Genomic DNA, 19,168 nt, shown 5'->3' on the forward strand with positions numbered 1-19,168 from the left:
GACTTTGCTAATACAGGGCAGGACATCTTATTGGAAGCCCAATTTCAGCTCAACACCCAGAACACCAGGAATTCGAAAGCATTTTTTAACCTTTCCCTTACTGCTCCCCTTGTCAAAATCCACCTGGCTATCACTGTGCCTGTAGAATCCTAGTTTCCAAAGAAAGTCATATGATGTGGTGACCTTTCATCTCTGCTCAGGAGTTGTCAATGTGTTACAGACACAGATAATGCCAGGTGGACTCTCCCATGGTAAATTTGCATGGTAATATTGTAGTCTCCCATGCTTTACTGTGCATTTACCAGTTTACCATGGTTTGCCATGTTTTTGTCATATACTTTAAATACCTTTCTGTGCTTTACAGTACTTAGCTATGCTTTACTGTGCTGTCACTATACTGTATTTCAGTTGCTATGCTTTTACTATGGGGAACTTTTATAAGGGCTGATACAAAGAAAATGCTAAAATTCCAAATTACAGCAGAATGAGAACTAGCCAGAATGACTGTAAACATTATGAAGCAATAAGAAAAATGTGGAAAAGACATTGAAGCTACTTATCCTTTAAGACCAGGGGTTCAAAACTGGGGGCTGGGGTGAGATGGGTGGAGCGGGCCTGCTTGACATAGCAATAATATTCTCCCCCATATAACCGTGACACCTGAAAATGCATTGGCACTCACCTTGATGTCAGTTCTGTTGTGCATTTCAATCTTTAATTCCAATGCCCTCATGTCTGTACCATTAAGAGGGGTGATTGTAACTTCCAATCAGCATGCCTTCATGGGGGGGGGGGTTCTCACTCAGGAGGCCTGATGTCATGGGGGCCGCGGGCCAAGGACGTTTGGGAAACCCTGCTTTAAAGAATACATGTGTGGAGTGTCGTTGTAAAAGCTCAATCAGGTCACACCAATTTAAGAGTCGATTGTGAAATGAAGTCATAAAAAAGGACAGTACCAGATGGTCTGAATGCCCCATTCTTGTGCTCTTCTATTACACTAGAGACTGATTGAGATGTACCACTGTGTGAGTCTGAAGTAACCAAACTAGGGACTCATATTAAGTCTTGATTTTAAAGAATGTTTGTTAACATTCTTAAAGATAATATTGAATTAAATACTGTTCAATTCAAATGTTTTTAAGGATAGTTAGCAAGTTTTTCTTATTAAAAAAGGGCTCCAAACCCATTTCAGAAATGTTTCAGGAATCTCAAAGTTGTATTCTGAATCACTGTTTTCTAGTTTGCCCCGGTGCCCTGGTTTACTTTGCTATTGTAAATAACAGGTCAATAGACATGCCCAGGGCTCCACTTTGGGAGGCTTTCTTATTTCTTGAGCCTGGGGACAGAGAGCTTTACCTTGAAATGTATTCTGTGTCCACTCAAGAGCCACATGCACAATCTCCAGATTCTCAAAGCTCTTTACTCTGAAACCTCATAAGCTTTCTGAAACAATGCACCCCAGAAATAACCAGAATAGGGGGGCTTGTGAGAAGTCTGTTTCTTCATCATTTTAAAATTATAATTGGTGCTGTTTTCTTTTAGACAAACATTGCACTAATGATGAAAAAAAAGCTTTCAGAATTTAACAAACTCAAACTCTGAGAAATGTCAACTGATATGAAAAGATATATTTTCTTATTTGAAGTGTAACTGATAACAGCTTCGAATCACACAGTATGCAATAGATTGACTGCTTTTATTTATAATCCTGTTAAAGTCACATAATCACTTCCCTGAAAAAGGATCTCAGTGAAGAGATGACAATGACAAAAAGGGCTTTCCTCAACTCATACCAAAACATATGACACATTTTATTTCATCATCTGCGCTACACTCGAAGATGAGTAAAATCTAGAATTCATTGTACATTCCCAACAAAAAGATCACCATCAATCCTACACTGGTGTACCGCTTCTTTTAAGAATGCTATCCTTCCATGATTTTCTATTGTTATTGGACCCAAAGAAACCGAGGGGGCAGTAATACCTCACTGTTTCAGCAATAGAATACTGCAGGGAAACAATGGACTTTACATTTAAAAAGGCTTGCTGCTAAGCCTTGGTTTGTCTTTAAGAAAAGCGCTTCTCATTTCAGGATTCAGAGAGGTTCTCTCTCTCTCTCTTTCTCTCTCACTCTCTCTCTCGCACACACACACGCACACACACACACACACATGCGCGCACACACACACACAGACACACACAGAGACAGACAGACACACACACACACACACACACACACACACACACACACATAGACAGACACACAGAGACACACGTTTGTATTCCTATATTGGTGGGGACTTCTCATCTCATTATATTTTTATTTACTATTTCTAATTCCAGCAAGACAAAACTCCACACAGGGTGAAAGTTGACAACAAACTAAATATTTTGGGACTTTTTTTGTTTTGTTAAAGCATAGTTCTTAAAAATGTGTTTTACAAAGTGGGGATGTCCCCACAACGTCGTTTTTCAGGAGTTGCTATCTTTGTGGGGACATTTTCTCAAATTTTATTGGGTAGTTAATTCCATGATTTAAGTGTGCAGGTGCCATGTATTTAAAATTTGGTCAGAATGTTATTATTTGTGATAAATTATACTTAAACTGTTCAAGAACAGGGGCTTTGCCATTGCACAGAGTGAAGCACAGCATTTTTAATGCTTAACTAAGTAGCTCCTACTAGCCTAACCCAACTCCCTCTCTGAAGCTGGCTGCCATCACTAGTGCAGGAAAGATGGATTCATTCAACTCAATGTTATAAACCTCACTGCTACTTGGGGTCAAGATATCATCCAGGTATCATCTATCACCTGTTATGTCGTTCGGTTCTACTGGATACATACAAAATATGTTGCATTCACCTGGGGCCTCCTGTTTTTGCATTGCCTCTGTCATTTTGTGTATCTGCATGGGTTGTTAGTCCAGTACAGTTCTCTATGCTTACCTGTGTTGTGCAGAAAAGCAATTGGCCCATGTGACAAAACCCTCTCCTCTCTAAAGTGGTTTCATAACATGCCAGTGCCATCAGCACTCAGGGTTGCTGTGGAGAGCTATCAGAATCAGGTTTGTATATAGTTTTTTGCTTTAATGCCACACTGTCGTTTACATGTAATTGATACTTAAAGAGGATTTATTAAAAGTGAAGGTATGGAGATCAGCACTCTCCACGTCATCAATTATACTACTTAGCATCATAAACATACAGTTATGCTTATAAATAATGCAATTTAAGTAAGCATTGTTAGTCACATGTAACCAGTGGCAGTAAATACATGTATAATTGGGGTTAATAGAAAGCGTGTATTAAGCTTGCTTTCTCACACTCAGTGCACATTAGCAATCAAGGCCTATCGCTGGCCTGCAATATAAAACATAGATTTGTATACAATGACAGCTATCGCAGCTGTGGTATATCTCGTATTGTATTGGTATATTACTTGAGTCAGCTATGAATAGATCTGGACTTGGACTGAATAAGGTACAGTCCCATATTGAACAACAGTCTAGAAATATTTTATGAATATCAATAACAAGAGCACTGTATTGCTTATAATAAGGATGTTTCCATAATTATTTCCAGTACTGTAAGTATAAACGTATAGTTCAATGCTGTCAGCTGTACAGCCAGCATTTAGAGTGGATAGCATTCAGTGATGGGACACAGAAAACAGCTGTATCAGAATTCCACTGACCAACAGAGGGGGGTAGTGAGCAATGATTTCAAGATTGTGAACATATCTTAAACAGCAGAAACTCTGGTCAAGTAAGTTTAGCCCATTCTACAGAGTACCCTGGGTCTACCCCACCATTACCTTTCTGTATGTGACATAAAAATGAAAGAATCGTAGTCTGGGGGACAAATGTTTAGACTACGGTGTATTTTTTTAATGGCATGTAATTGCAGAATAGAAAGCATTTAAAATATTTTGCCTCTATCTATCCATACACGAAATGGACAAATCAGAGACACCCGCAATAACATGGTCAATATCATGGGCAGAACAGCACTGATTGAATGAGGCTCAAAGTTGTTGAAGTTATGGAGGGACTGATGATCCTTCCTGCATGATTCAGGGAAGCTGCAGCACAAGAGGGGGAACCGTCTGCAGCGTCTTCCGTAGAGTCATCACTGGTGAAATAACACTGATGTGATATGGAGTGATATGGAAGCATTTCCTAGCTGAACCATGCTGTTTCCTGTCTCACAACAGGGAGATGCAGATTTTATATCCTACTCAATACAGTGATAGAATTCATGCAGGAGAAATGAACCTAACAATTCATCGTGATTGTAGCTAACAAGATCATTCTGTAAATGTTACCTGTGCACTTCCATGCTTCACTTCCAAATGTCCAGCTTTGAAAGAACCATGCGTTATAGACAACATGTATTTTTTATTTTAAAATATCTGGTACTGATAACCGGTACTGGTGCTGGTTAAAGAAAGCTCTGTTTGCAAGCCTCTTCCTTGTGAACATTTTGGACAATGATTACTCATTACATTTCGATTCGATAAAAGAAAAAGAAAACAACAACATTGGTTCATTTAAAATTAAAGAAGATGAACACACGCTGTCCTCCGAAGCGTGTGCCGTCAGCCGACCGCTTCTTTTCACGCTGCAGACTCACCATGCAGCCACCCAGAGCTATAGTGTTGGAGGACAACGCAGCTCTGGGGTGCTTACAGGCAAGCCTGCAGGCACCTGGCCAGTCTCCAGGGGTCGCTGGTGCGCGGCGAGCCGAGGACACCCTGGCCGACCTAAGCCTTCGCCTTCTGATCCTACTCCGATGGCTGAGGGGGTGAAAAGGAGAAGCCTGCATTTCTAAAGAACCTGTTTTATTAAAGTGGATGTGAGCTTGGCTTGACATTTCAGCAAACTATTGGTAGGTAGCCTTCTGTTACTGACATGTAGGGTAGATTAACTGTACACCTGCAATTATTCATTACATTTTCACACAGTGTAGATTACCTGGAGTCCTGCAATTAGTCATGACATTTTCACTGCACTTTCACTTTCATCTCATCCCTCTCAGAAGCTGCCTGGTTGGTGCTTGGAGGGTGATGCTGGGTGGTGGTGAGGGCTCACAAGCAGACACTCTTCCCTCTTAGCCGGAACGCAGCCATTGCCTGAACATGTTGTCAGTGGGCATTTGGATGTGGACCCTCTAAAAGTAATCCTAGATTTCTCTTTCTCTTCATTTTATTGCCAGGAAATAATTGATTGATTGTTGTAGTAATACAGTAATAGTCTCCGTAGCAACAGTACAGTTTCTTTCTGTACTATATTGCACTGCTGCATACAGTATTTCATTTAGTGTCTTTGGAAGAGACGTGACACAGAGACCTTGTCCACTCTAGGAGATAGCAGAAGGGGTGTTAACCCTGGTGAAACCCTTATAAAAGTTAACCACAAGAATTTTGAGCAGGAATTATGCAGTTTTCCCATGTTTTTCCATAGTTATGCACTTACCATAAATGTAATATGTTTAACCATACACTGGGCTTTCCAATAGTTACTTATGCTATCATGCTTTCACTATGCTTTATTACACTTTACTGTACTAAGATAAGGGACAGTAGGTACATCCCAATACAGATCAATAAAACTGTGGTCTGCTGTCTGTACACAGGGGCTCTGTAAACGGGATGTTGCATTTCAGTGCTTTAGCTTAGATATCTTCTTACCATACGGATTCTATGCAGCGAACCACACTACATTTTCAGTTGTCAGCTTTTCAATGCATTACCAGGCTTGATTGCAATGATTTCTTTTACTTATTTTACCTTCCCATGATACACCTGTGCGTGATTTCCTTATATATGTTTGGCTATGCTTTGTTAAGAGATATTACCTTCACAAATACAACATTTTTGGTAACACTTTAGTTTAGAGCTCTCTTATAAGAATTATAAATAATCTATAAACAAGCGAGAGACATATACAGACAGACAGACAGACAGACAGGCATAGAAAGACAAACAGACCTAAAAATACAGACAGACAGACTATATCCGTTATAAGCGATTATAAACAAAGAAAAAAAACTGGCAAAAGCATATAATAGTCTTATTATTTCTAATCATATTCCATAATTGTTAATAGCATAATTAATAACATGTTTATATGTTGTTTATAATCACTTATAACTGATCCTTAAACTAAAGGGTTACCACATTTTGTTGTATGACAAACATCTTTTTCTTGTTTTCTAGTCAAAATGCTTGTCATTGACCTTATTAATTTGCTTTTAGTATTTGTAATTTTAGCACTGTTGAGTGTTTAATAGTTATGGCTGAAGACGTCTAACTAGACTACTGTATAATATCCTGTATAGCTCATATAAGATGACACCTTATTATATTTCAGTCTATGCAGCTTGCAGAGTATCTGAATGACTCGGAGATTCCCAGTCACATCCTCGCTGGGCCTGTGCCGTGGTGGGTTTAGTCCTCCAGTCCAGGCAGATGGTTTCCTTCGCTTTTACCCATGACAGTGGGGACTCAACCGGAGGGACATGCCCAAGCATGTTTTCAAAAAGAGAAACAAAGCTGTTTGAATAAAGCTGGGGGATATTGCTCATGAGCAAGGTCAGTAGCCGATGAGTCAACAATGTGTCTTTATTTTTGCTCTGGTCTCAGTTTTCAGGGATTGAAGTTGTGAAAGGTTTCACAGTGCCTAGTCTGCTTTGACACACGCCTCTGTTTCCATCTTTACAGGTAAGATCCCTACAGCTGTTCGTGAGAACCCTGACATGACTTGCACTGTCTTAAACCTGATCTTCTATCCCTAGGTTCAGGTTAGGGTTGTGTCCCAGTGGGCGTGGGTAGATGGGTGTGTTTGCCTGGTACTTCTGAACACCTTGAATATTTTTGTAATGCAGAATTACAGCTGCGTGCAGCTCAGCGCTAAACTAACTCAGCACCATACGGCATGCTTGTTGTAAAAGTTCTCCCCCACTCCTGCTGGGGATAGCGTTGCCCAAAATGGGAGCTCACTTTCTGGTGTGTCACCATGCCAGCAAAGGAGCGCCCCTAACTGAATTACCTTGGGTGGTCGAGTTGGTCCTGTTCAGGGTTAGTGTTTTTGGTACAATGTTGAATTTAACATTCCCCACTATAGGTAGAGTTCAAAGGGTACAGTGTCAGTTATATTGCGATCATGGATTTGGCTTCCCATTCAAAATGACTTTTAAATTGCACTACTAGAAAAAAAAAACATGTTGTATGCTGTATCAGATGCTCTACCTTTGAACATTTTAGTACTGTACAGTAATGCTTTAGGTACTTTGTGTTTCTTACTGCAGAGTGTTTAGTTCAGTTGCCTGCTTACTTCTGTATAGCTGTAGGTCATTTGTGTTTTACTGTTTGGCCTGATACAATATATAGCATACATATGTCAATACAGAGTACATTTAAACACATACTGCGGTAGTTTGCTGATGTTCCTCTGTGACTTGATATATTGTGTTCTCAGTATATAGTGGACTGATATTGGACACTGATAAACCAAGGGCTAGTGTTTGGATTTTTAATAGCACTGTCCTGAGACCCTGTTCGTGGACCTATTTACCTATTTATCTTTATTATATTTCATGATGTCAAGATACACTGCCTAGCCAAGTTTATTAGGACTTGTCTACCCGATTGGATTTGGCATCGCCCTGGTAGGGGCATGTACTCCTGCTGTGCCCTGGGTCCCTTCATTACCCAGGAAGGTTGAAGGAATGCTCTAGTTTACCTTGATGGAGATGGCTGCTTTCAAATAATAATGCACCCATCCACCGGGCCAGAATGGATTCCAGTGGTTTGAGGAGCATGACTTCAGGCATCTTCCATGGCCACCACAAACCCCAGATCAAGCATCATCATGATCCTCTCCCTACCACGCTGCATGCATTGCGTGGAATATTAACCTCCCTCAGGACACGTCCCAGCGCCCTGTGGAGTCTGTGCCACACTGTGTCAAGCCTGACCAGCCTCAGATTAGGTACAGCTCTTCATAAAGGGGCAGTAAACAGCCAGCATTATTAAAATAGACGCGATGACCTTTACAGGATTATCATCACTTTCATTTATTAATATTTTATTAGCATGTTTTCCAAAAAGGGGTGTGGCTCCTAATGTCATTTTACTACTTCCTCACATTTCCTGAATAATTTTGTAAAAGTTACACTTGACATTAAAAAGTCATGAAACAAAAGCCTCTGTATCATCGTGTAACAACCCAAATAAGATACAAACAAGCAAACAAAAAACATAGGCCTAACCTCTGCCTGAACTTCACCAGTTCAGTAACCAACGTGCTTTGTAGTGCTTCATAAAAGCAAACAGGATTATTGCTGAACCACGGCCAAAGTCTGCTATGGAAGATCACAAACTGCCGGCTTAAATACCTCGATCAGATCCAGAGTGAAGATGTACATTCAAATCATGTGACGCCCATCTAGATCACTCAGGCGAGTATGTGCATCTGTGCACTGTGTGTCATTGCCCTGTGGAATAGATGACACCTTTGTGTCTGCTTTACAAGCTGAGCCGCAGATTCCATTTGCTGTGGGGAACTGAACATTAATCCTTCCTTTTTTGTTAATGATTTTTTTTGGGCATTTGGATATCATTATTTTTTTTAATCCAATTTTACTTCTAGCGCTAGAAGAACTTGAATGCTATTTTCTGTTTGAAATGTGTGGACAAAATGTGTTTATTCTGAAACACAGCCCAGTCGTAACTCTTTAATTAAAGAGTGCCAACCAAGGTTTTATAATCGGTTTTCTTTCATCTTATGCACATACAATATTAGAACAGGCCCCCCTTTTTCTTAGGTTGGAGATATATATATATATATATATATATATATATATATATATATATATATATATATATATATATATATATATATATATATACTTTAGATCTTTCAAATGTAACACTCTAGATTAAACTGCTGTTTGCTTCCAGGTACCCAATCACTTCCTGTGCTATAGGTAAACTTCACTCTAGTGTTGTTCTATCTATCTATCTATCTATCTATCTCATTTTTAATATCCCCTTGAATTCTTCATGTTCATACGTAGGTACATACAGAAATACAGTCCTGCAGGATACCTTTTCTACATCATAACGCCATCCTGCCCCCCTGCTCATGGGCAGGACAAATATTTGGGAAGATATCACAATAATTATCACAATAATGCTTGTAGAGTAGTTACTGAATTAACCAAGGCAGACTTTGCATCATTTGAGCAAATAAAGGACCTCTCGTCAGTTTAGTGAAAGGACTGGGAGCAGCAGGTTGTGTGTGGGGGGGCTGGTTAGTTTAGTGAGAGGACTGGGAGCAGCAGGTTGTGTGTGTGGGGGGGGGGGGGGGGTTGGTTAGTTTAGTGAAAGGACTGGGAGCAGCAAGTTGTGTGTGGGGGGTTGGTTAGTTTAGTGAGAGGACTGGGAGCAGCAGGTTGTGTTGGGGGAGGAGAGGAGGTTTGCTTAGCTTAATGAGCAGCAGGTTGTGCTCCCTGCCTCTGCACTGTAGTAGCACAGGTTGGGTGTGGTTTTCATTTATATTTTGACTTATTTGTTTGTTTGTTTAAGTCTTTTGTTTGTTTATTTCGTTGGTTAATAAAAGTGCTCAAAAGCGCTGAACTGCAATCTTCTTCTATTTCTGCTATTCAATCTTCTGCTATTCCTGCCACTAGCCAGCCGTGACGGCAATGCTACCCTTCTACACATACCAGTATTAGATTGCTTTTCAAATTCTGTAAGACATCCTGGGTAACCATACAGGATGTGCCACTTTATTGGAAACCTGCAGAAAATAAAGCAGGACAACTCCAAACCAGCGTCAAGGGTGTCACATGCATTACATGGAAAACTCTGAGAAAGCAAGCAAAGGAATGACGCCTGTGAGAGTTGTGCAGTGATAACAGCGATTGATATGCATTACATACCTCTTCAAGTTCATTAAATAGCGATACCGTTACCTCTGTGGCAGTTACAGAGGGCAAACTGGGTTGCCTAGCGACTAGGTAAACATGCAGGAGAAGAAAGCTGGATCTCGATCAAGGGGAATTTCAACTTAAAATATGTTTCGTCTTTACAAATGTGAATTGAATACTAATATTCTCTTGTATGTTAAACAAATTGCTGTGCAAGGTGTATGATTGAGGTCAAACACTCAATGTTTAGTTAGTGTTAATTTACTCTCAGAGAAAGTGATGAACTGATAAATGAAACCTAGGGGCATTTTAGCTCATATACATTATCTACTGCATATACAGCAAGTCAAATGAGCTTGTGGTTAGCATTAGAGTAACCACTGAGACATGGCACGTGCTTCGTCTTCAGACAGGAAATGCCTCTGAACATGTGATCTCAAAATGAAAAGTTTGAACAGTCCCAGAGGGTGGTATAAGTATAGTTGAACACGCCGTTCCAGCACCTGCCACAGGATTTTCACACGTGACTGGAACAGGCTCAGTTTCCTCTTCATGGAAAAAGGTTTGCTTTCTGGGGTTTAACTTCAATTCCTTTTGAGTTTGAGTTTATTTTTATTTTTTTGGGCCGATGAAACTCAGGGCTGAAGAAATTGAAATATGTATATTTTGTTGGCAGTGAGTTTAGAGAAAGGGAAACAGGTCGTTTATATGCTTAAAAACACCACATAAATAAAATGTTCACACTGAGAATGATGCAGTTGTTTTACCATTGAATTATGGTACAGTGGTGGGGGTTTGGTAACTTATAAAGCTCCTTGTCATGTTTCATTATAATTCTTACTTACTTATTTACATCACACTTAGTTGCATAACATCTTTATATTGTACAATTCACAAGTAGATTTTGAATCTTGAAACAATTGCTCTAGGTACTGAACAAGTACATATATTTTGCAACTTTATTATCATACCTTATATCTCAACAGACATAAGGTCAAGTTTGTTTTCCCCTTTTCCTTCAAACAAAGCAGCTGATGCTTAGTCAATAATGTGCAAATATTGACCAGGCTTCAGGTAAATACAGCAGTGACGTTCCCTCGTGGAAATTTTAAACCTAAACCCCAACAAGATAACTAGAACACAAACCTAACACTAAAGCATCGTTACATTCTGCCAGAAAATACCTCAATCAAATCCTCTCTGTAAAATAGACTTGGAACTGGCCTCTTAACACATTATTTTAAGGATGTTCCATTAGGTACGTATTAACTATACATTGTGAAGTAGTGAGGGTTCAGTATGTCACAGATACCGCCTAAATCAGACATGAATCAAGCATGTACAGTATTACTAAGTGTTGAGCGATTATCAGTCATTCATGAATACTTAACACATTACTAATAGGTTAAAGGGCATCAATAGTTAACAATATGCTTATTAGTTAGAAACAGTGCTTAATAATTACCTTTAAACTCACATCAGGCTATGTTTCAATGCTGTCCATTTACCGTTGGAGTACATTGTTCTTTAATATTTCTATTATATATCAAGTAAGAGAAAAATAAGATTTCATGCGTACAGTGATGTCATAGTGCACAATTCTAAAGTTAATAAAACTATAGTTTATGTTTAATTAAGCAAAGCGGAAGTTCTGGCAGGGAACTCACTCTAACCTTAAATCAAATCACATAAACATCAAGCATATTTTAAGCACTTCCAATACCAGATGAAATTGTCAGTCGAAAAGCTAGTAGCTTATTTGTCCTTCGACATGCCCAATGATTGTCAAGGAATGGATTAATATTTTACCTCAATCCATTAGATCTCTGCTGTGCACTGGAGTTTGCCTCCTCCTCCCCAGCTTCCACCTGCTTTTTGGCTTCATCTAACGGGGAGGGCAGCTATCCTGCCCCCATGCCTATGGCTTCCCTATGGTCAGCTTCTACACTGATCTGCAAGCTAATTTATGAGCAGGGGTACCTCGAAAGGCGAGGCCAAAGGCCAAATAATGTAGTGTACTTAAAGGGTACATTGGAAGAAAGGCTAGAGACAATGCCAGCGTTTTTTCATTACAGATGGCCAACTAATGTACAAACACCAGGTACACAAAAAACTACAAAGGTGAGCCGCAAAATAGACACATTCTATCAGCATGTACATCCGTATTTAATATTTGTTATAATATTAATTAAACATATTTTTTTGTTAATTAAAAAAAGTTTTATTAAACAAGATAACATTCAAAACATGCTGTATAGCGAAAGCGTTTGTAATCCCTCAAGAATGATTGTTATTTTTGGAGTAAAATAACTCAAACCAGTATGCTTGAAACAAGGTAATCCGTTAGCCATAGATTCCAATTTACTGTATTGGTGTGTGTGTGTGTATGTGTGTGTGCGTGTGCGTGCGTGCGTGCGTGTGTGTGTGCGTGCGTGCGTGTGTTTCAGGATGTAGTAGTTTTTTTCTTTAATGTGTATATAGTTCATTTTGGTAATTTTTATTTTTTGTTTGCTTTGTATTTCAGTACGTTTGTACAGTTACAGTTTCTATTAGTTCATTGTTATGTTGGTTAATTCAGTTCGCTTTAGCTGAAAAACATTTGGGAAAAATACAAATGCAATACCATAACTGTAAAAAGCAACGTAAATGCTTTGAACTAAATGTACTGTAGAGTGTTTTGAAAGTACGTAATGTGTTGTTTTGAACATTTGTTATGAACGTGACCAGAGTGTTTTTTTGCGTGAGTGTTTTGAGCGTACTGCACCGGCGTATATTGCCTGTGCACGCACTGCTGCAGCCACGGATGAGAGGCAGAACGGGAGAGTAAGCATAGAGGAAGAACTAGTGACTAAGAAAATGATGAGAAAATATTTAAGCGGCGCTCAAAAACGTGATGTGTCAAAGACAACTTTATCTTTTTACAAATGGGGGCCCACAAATCTGTTTGACGCCAGGCCCACAAAAGGTTAATCCGGCCCTGAGTGTAAGGTATGTAATAGTGTAGTATTGTTGTCTAGTGTAAGCTTACATAAATACTCTATCGCATGAGTTTCCTGACTGAAATAGCAGTTCCTGAGTACAATCTTCCTTTTCGTGAGCCCAAACTGCACCAGATGACATTATTATAACAATAAGACGACACAACACTGTATTATATTAAAGGAAAAACGGTCGCTGACATTAGAAACCTTGGTAACACTTTAAAATAATGTTAGAAAATTCATGGGAATTTCAATAGAGTTTCATAGTATTGCTTGGGAGTAATATCTAAAAAACAAATATGTTGTTGTTATTTTGTAATGATCTTTCTAGTCCTGAAGATAATAAAAAAAAAATACAAAAAATAGCCACACATGTTTACCGGGGAGGGCAGCTATCCTGCCCCCTGAATACCACAAGAATATACAGCCAATGCACTGGAATGTAGAGGAATTTTATTTTAAAGAAAACAAACCCTGAAGTGATGTGGGCTGCTGTGTCTGTAGAAATGATATACGTGTAAATGGTTAGGCAGACTGCTGCAGTGCAACTGAATAAAGTGCTGTCCCACCTGATCCCCTTGAAAACACGGTTCGCATCTTAAGAGGTATTGTGTTGTGAGCTTGCGTGGATACCTGATAAATAACTACAGTAAGTGTCCTGTTAGTGTTCATTCTCCAGTGGAGGGGAGGTGGGGGTGTGTGTGCTCTAGGTTAATGATACTCCCTGTATTGTGCTGTGAGCTGTGAGGATTTTAATTCAAAAACTTTGTGCAGAGATGCAGAAACATCTGAACCCTGACCTGTGGAGGGGTGGAAGGATGGGGGGCAGGGGGATGTCACTGTGTCCTCGCTGGACACTCAGGTCTGACTCCACTGTGCCCTCGCTGGACACTCAGGTCTGACTCCACTGTGCCCTCGCTGGACACTCAGGTCTGACTCCACTGTGCCCTCGCTGGACACTCAGGTCTGACTCCACTGTGCCCTCGCTGGACATTCAGGTCTGACTCCAGTGTGCCCTCGCTGGACACTCAGGTCTGACTCCACTGTGCCCTCGCTGGACACTCACTACTCACTTTCTCTTTTTCTAATACGTGAAAAACAGTCTGTGTTCCTGTTCCTTTCAAGAAGAGGCACAGGGCAGAATTTAACAATAAAGTCCCCTAACACATGCACAGAGGCAGCTTCTCTTTGTATAAAGATGCAGGACTGTATTATTCACAAAGGTTTTGTTGGTTTTCTTGTTTCTTTGCAGCGGCAAATAATTTGCAAAAAGATTTGATCATTTTGCATTATTTTTTTAGCTGCTAAATTAAGCTAAACAAATAGAATGTTTTAAAACCATTTTACGTGTCCCTTGCTCATTATAAAATTACAAAACAATTGCGCATTGATAAAAGTTTTATGGAAAAAAAACTCAGTTAGATAGGTAGATAAATGATCCAGCAAATGTCACTGAAACAGTTTTTAATGTGCAGAATTTTTTTAGTGTGAAAACTAACCTTTAGTAGTTTGAACTAACCCTTAACCCTTTCAGGACCAAGCATTTTTCAGTAGGATGCTCCCCAGGCAGTTAAGCATTGTAAAGCCCAGAGAGGTGCCAGCCGGCACCACTCACGGTTCTTGCCCCTTTAAAAACTGACCCAGGACACCAGAATTGAGTTTTTGAAGCGCGGCTGCGCTATTTTTTTAATAAACACAAAACACAAAAATAAACAAAACACAAAATAAACACCTAGCTCCTCAATGAACACTAACTATACCACGGGAACCTAAACTGATCCGCAGGACGGCTAAGCAGTTTACCTGCTAAACACCAAACTCTCTCTATAAACTTACTGCTTCATGACTGTCTGGAAGCTGAGCACACCTTCTGCCTCCTTCTCCTCAGCAGCCCTGAGCAAACTAACTGCCCTCTTTTTATACCCTGCACCTGGCTCTAATTTAATAATAAGCACCAGGTGCAGGTTATAATTAAGCAATAAAACAATAAAGAAAAAACAATCAAACAATAAAAGAACTAACCAAAAATGTGCCTGCGCACATGTCCTATGCAGGGAGGATTTTAAACCCCCTCCCTGCTGTCTTACAATATATATATATATATATATATATATATATATATATATATATATATATATATATATATATATATATATATATTAAACTATGATAAATACATATTATAAGTAAGGGGTGAACAACGATAAGTGTTGAATCTGTAAAAATAATTCACTGTTTCAAGTGCCGTTAGTTAAATGTTTGTCTCTCATATTGTGGGAATGTTGTCATGAGTTTCTTGGAGTTTGAGTTAGAAATCCCACTTACACAAACAAAAGTGTCTGTTGTAAGTGAAGATAGGGGCGAGGACTATGTTTTAGATGTAGAACATGAAAGTGGCATTAAAAAACTCACTGGACATGAGCGAGGGCTGCAGGAAGAAAGAAACCTCTGGAATTGATAATAGGAGAGATGTGCTTTGTGACTTAGAGATGAGTAAGGAGATTCCCCTTGGCTCGCGGAGATCTGCCCTCACAGAGGTGAGATTGAACCGATCGGTCTCCAAGGCTGGGAAGCAACGATGCTTCCCACAAGAGGGAGACATGAGGAAAGTGTAGTGGGGAAGGAGGGAAGGATGGTGGAAAACTAAAAATGCAAGACAGAGAGCAAGCACATAGGTTGGGGTTTAAATAGGGTTTAGCAGATGTTATTGGTAGGAAGAAAGAAACCTCGGGAATTGATAATAGGAGAGATGTGCTTTGTGAATTAGAGATAAGGAGATTCCTCACACAGCAAGCAGGATAGGACAAACAATCCCATGATTCAGTTGCGCTATCTCATGGATTCATTGCACGCGCACCAACACAGAAGCCATCATTGGAGCCCACCAAGAGAAATGCAGTCACCATTCGAGAATTTGATTCTGTAGAGAAAGATACCTTCAGCAAACAGCTTTTGAAGGAGCCAAGTGGCTTTTCCTGGCAAGTAGCTTTACTTGATGCTGGACTGCAGGCGTGAGAGCTGATAGCAGACGCTGATAGCAGACGCTGCTATCATGGCGGATGTGATTGAGAAATCCACAGCACGGGAGGGAGCTGCGGCATTATTATTATTATTATTTGTTTATTTAGCAGACGCCTTTATCCAAGGCGACTTACAGAGACTAGGGTGTGTGAACTATGCATCAGCTGCAGAGTCACTTACAATTATGTCTCAGACCTATTTAACACCTTTCCACTATTAACCATCAAAAGCACAGAAAATCTGGATCGCTAAAGCTGCAGGGGATGCCTGTCCATAACAGAAGCACTGTCCACAGAAGCACAGCTTGGCTCAGTCCAGGACTCTCCTCTTCAGCACAACCTGGCTCAGTCCAGGACTCTCCCCTTCAGCACAGCCTGGCTCAGTCCAGGACTCTCCTCTTCAGCACAGCCTGGCTCAGACAAGGACTCTCCTCTTCAGCACAGCCTGGCTCTGTCCAGGACTCTCCCCTTCAGCACAGCCTGGCTCAGTCCACGACTTCCCTTCAGCACAGCCTGGCTCAGTCCAGGACTCCCTTTCAGCACATCCTGGCTCAGTCCAGGACTCTCCCCTTCAGCACAGCCTGGCTCTGTCCAGGACTCTCCTCTTCAGCACTGCCTGGCTCACTCCAGGACTCCTCCCTTCAGCACAGCCTGGCTCTGTCCAGGACTCTCCTCTTCAGCACAGCCTGGCTCAGACAAGGACTCCCTTTCAGCGCAGCCTGGCTCAGTCTAGGACTCCCCTCTTTAGCACAGTGTGGCTCAGTCCAGGACTCTCCTCTTCAGCACAGCCTGGCTCAGTCCAGGACTCTCCTCTTCAGCACAGCATGGCTCAGTCCATGACTCTCCCCTCCAGGACAGCCTGGCTCAGTCCATGATTCTCCCCTCCAGGACAGCCTGTCTCAGTCCAGGACTCGCTTTCAGCACAGCCTGGCTCAGTCCAGGACTCTCCTCTTCAGCACAGCCTGGCTCAGTCCAGGACTCCCTTTCAGCACAGCCTGGTTCAGTCCAGGACTCTCCTCTTCAGCACAGCCTGGCTCAGTCCAGGACTCTCCTCTTCAGCACAGCCTGGCTCAGTCCAGGACTCTCCTCTTCAGCACAGCCTGGCTCAGTCCAGGACTCTCCTCTTCAGCACAGCCTGGCTCAGTCCAGGACTCCCCTCCAGCACAGTCTGGCTCAGTCCAGGACTCACCTCCAGCACAGCCTGGCTCAGTCCAGGACTCTCCTCTTCAGCACTGCCAGGGCAGTCTGTAAATAGGATTTATTTTATTAACCATAATCCAGTCGCTGGCCCAGCCGTTCCTTCCTTCTTGGATAATATTTCAATGATGTGTATAATATACAGTAACCTAGCAACCTAGCTACTATAGAAAATCACACTTGAAATAAAGACATGGAAATTTGGTAACACTTTTGTAACAGGGGGTCTTAGTACCTGCTACTTTAATTGTGGGTGCCCGCTGAATGATGAGAGAGAGACAGAGGGATGGAGCTGACAATGCCACTCAGGCATCAAGATTTTATTAAAGTAAACAAAATGTTGTGACAGGTGGCTGCCACTAGGGTACCAGCAATGATAGCCCTAGTGCAGGAGGACATACACAGACAGAGCGTAATCAAAATAAGAGCTCAAAAAATGCAAAACAAAACACAGTGAGAAACAGCTAAAAACAAAAGTTTGCCAAACACTGGCTTAGCGCTGCTCCCACTAAAAGGGAGGTCCCGCTCCGGAACCTGCTCTGACACACTAAAATAAACTGGGGTGGGATCAAAATCCCATAAATTAATCCCTATACAACTCACTCACACTGGCTCTCCACACAGTAGTGAGGCTGCATGCTTGCTGAAACAAAAAACCAACCGAACTGGCTTTCCAGCTCCTTTTTTATACCATGTGGCTGGGCTTAATTGATCATCAATTAGTCAATTAAGCCCCAGCCACATTCTGCACATGGATTTGGCAGAGTTGGATTTAACCCCATCCCTGCCAAACTTAAATTCAAAACTTCACAACTTTATTTATGCAAACTGCAAAAACCTGCCATATCTAGTGCACACGTATTCTATATATATTTTTAAACTATACATACACAAAATACAATACATTATTTACACATGCAGGGCTTTTGCCCTGCCACAACTTTACATTAAGCGTCTCTAATTACTGTGTATTTACATAGTTGTTACTTAGTATATACCTATGTACTTACACATAATTACAATGTTATTATGCATAATTTCAATGCACTTAATGTGTAAATCTTTTTGTATGATGTAAGCACACAATTCTATCAGAAAAGGGTTAGGGTTAGGGTTATATTGTGCAAAAGAGTTATACATTAAGTAGATTGTAACTATGCATAAAACATTGTCATTATGTGTAAGTACACATGTATTTACTAACTACTATGTAAATACACAGTAATTCAAATCAGTTGATGTAAAGTGTTACTGGAAATTCAAGGAATGATGGGAACTCCAAATAACAAGACAATTCAAAGAAACGTTTTAAAAAATATCACGAAAATGGAAACACAAGAAAAAAACACCCGCTGACATTTACCCACAAAGTCGTATGGTGCTCATCTGAAGAAACAAGGTATGGAGTTGTGTGCATTTTAAGTACATAGAATATATAAAACAACATATGGGTCATTGTTCAAGACCAGCTCGAGACATATACTATCATGTGATAATATATTCTGCCCCATATAATATCCTAATCTAGTGCTCATGTTCAGTGATGGTCGTGATTAAATGCAGTGCATTTTTGCATACTGTAAGCAAATCATTACTTTAGGACAGTTTCCTTAATCCGCTCCTACGTGACTCTATAAACTTCAATAAAAATGCCCCAGCAATGAAAATAATGTGGCAACCTAATTCTCCAGCATGCCAGCTGCAACAGAGTTCACTGTATTTATTAGCATTCACATACTTGCAAAACACACTGAGCATTATTGAAGTTGTTACACAAACAGGTCCTTGACTAGCAGGGCTGGAGGATGTGAAGTCAGCTTTCTTTTTTGTTCTGATGAGATCTGAAGAGGAAAGATCTTCAGCTAGGACTTAAAAGGCTTTACTTCAATAATACTCATTCACAAAGCATTAGTGCCCCGTTAAATACATAGGATTGAAAAGCACTAATCCTGTATGCTAATGCATTAGGAAAAATACTAGAGGACTATACAGTATTGGTAAAAAATACTGGGGTTCCCGAGTGGCGCATCTGGTAA

The sequence above is a fragment of the Acipenser ruthenus genome, chromosome 20 (genome assembly GCF_902713425.1).
Source record: "Acipenser ruthenus chromosome 20, fAciRut3.2 maternal haplotype, whole genome shotgun sequence".
NCBI lineage: Eukaryota > Metazoa > Chordata > Actinopteri > Acipenseriformes > Acipenseridae > Acipenser > Acipenser ruthenus.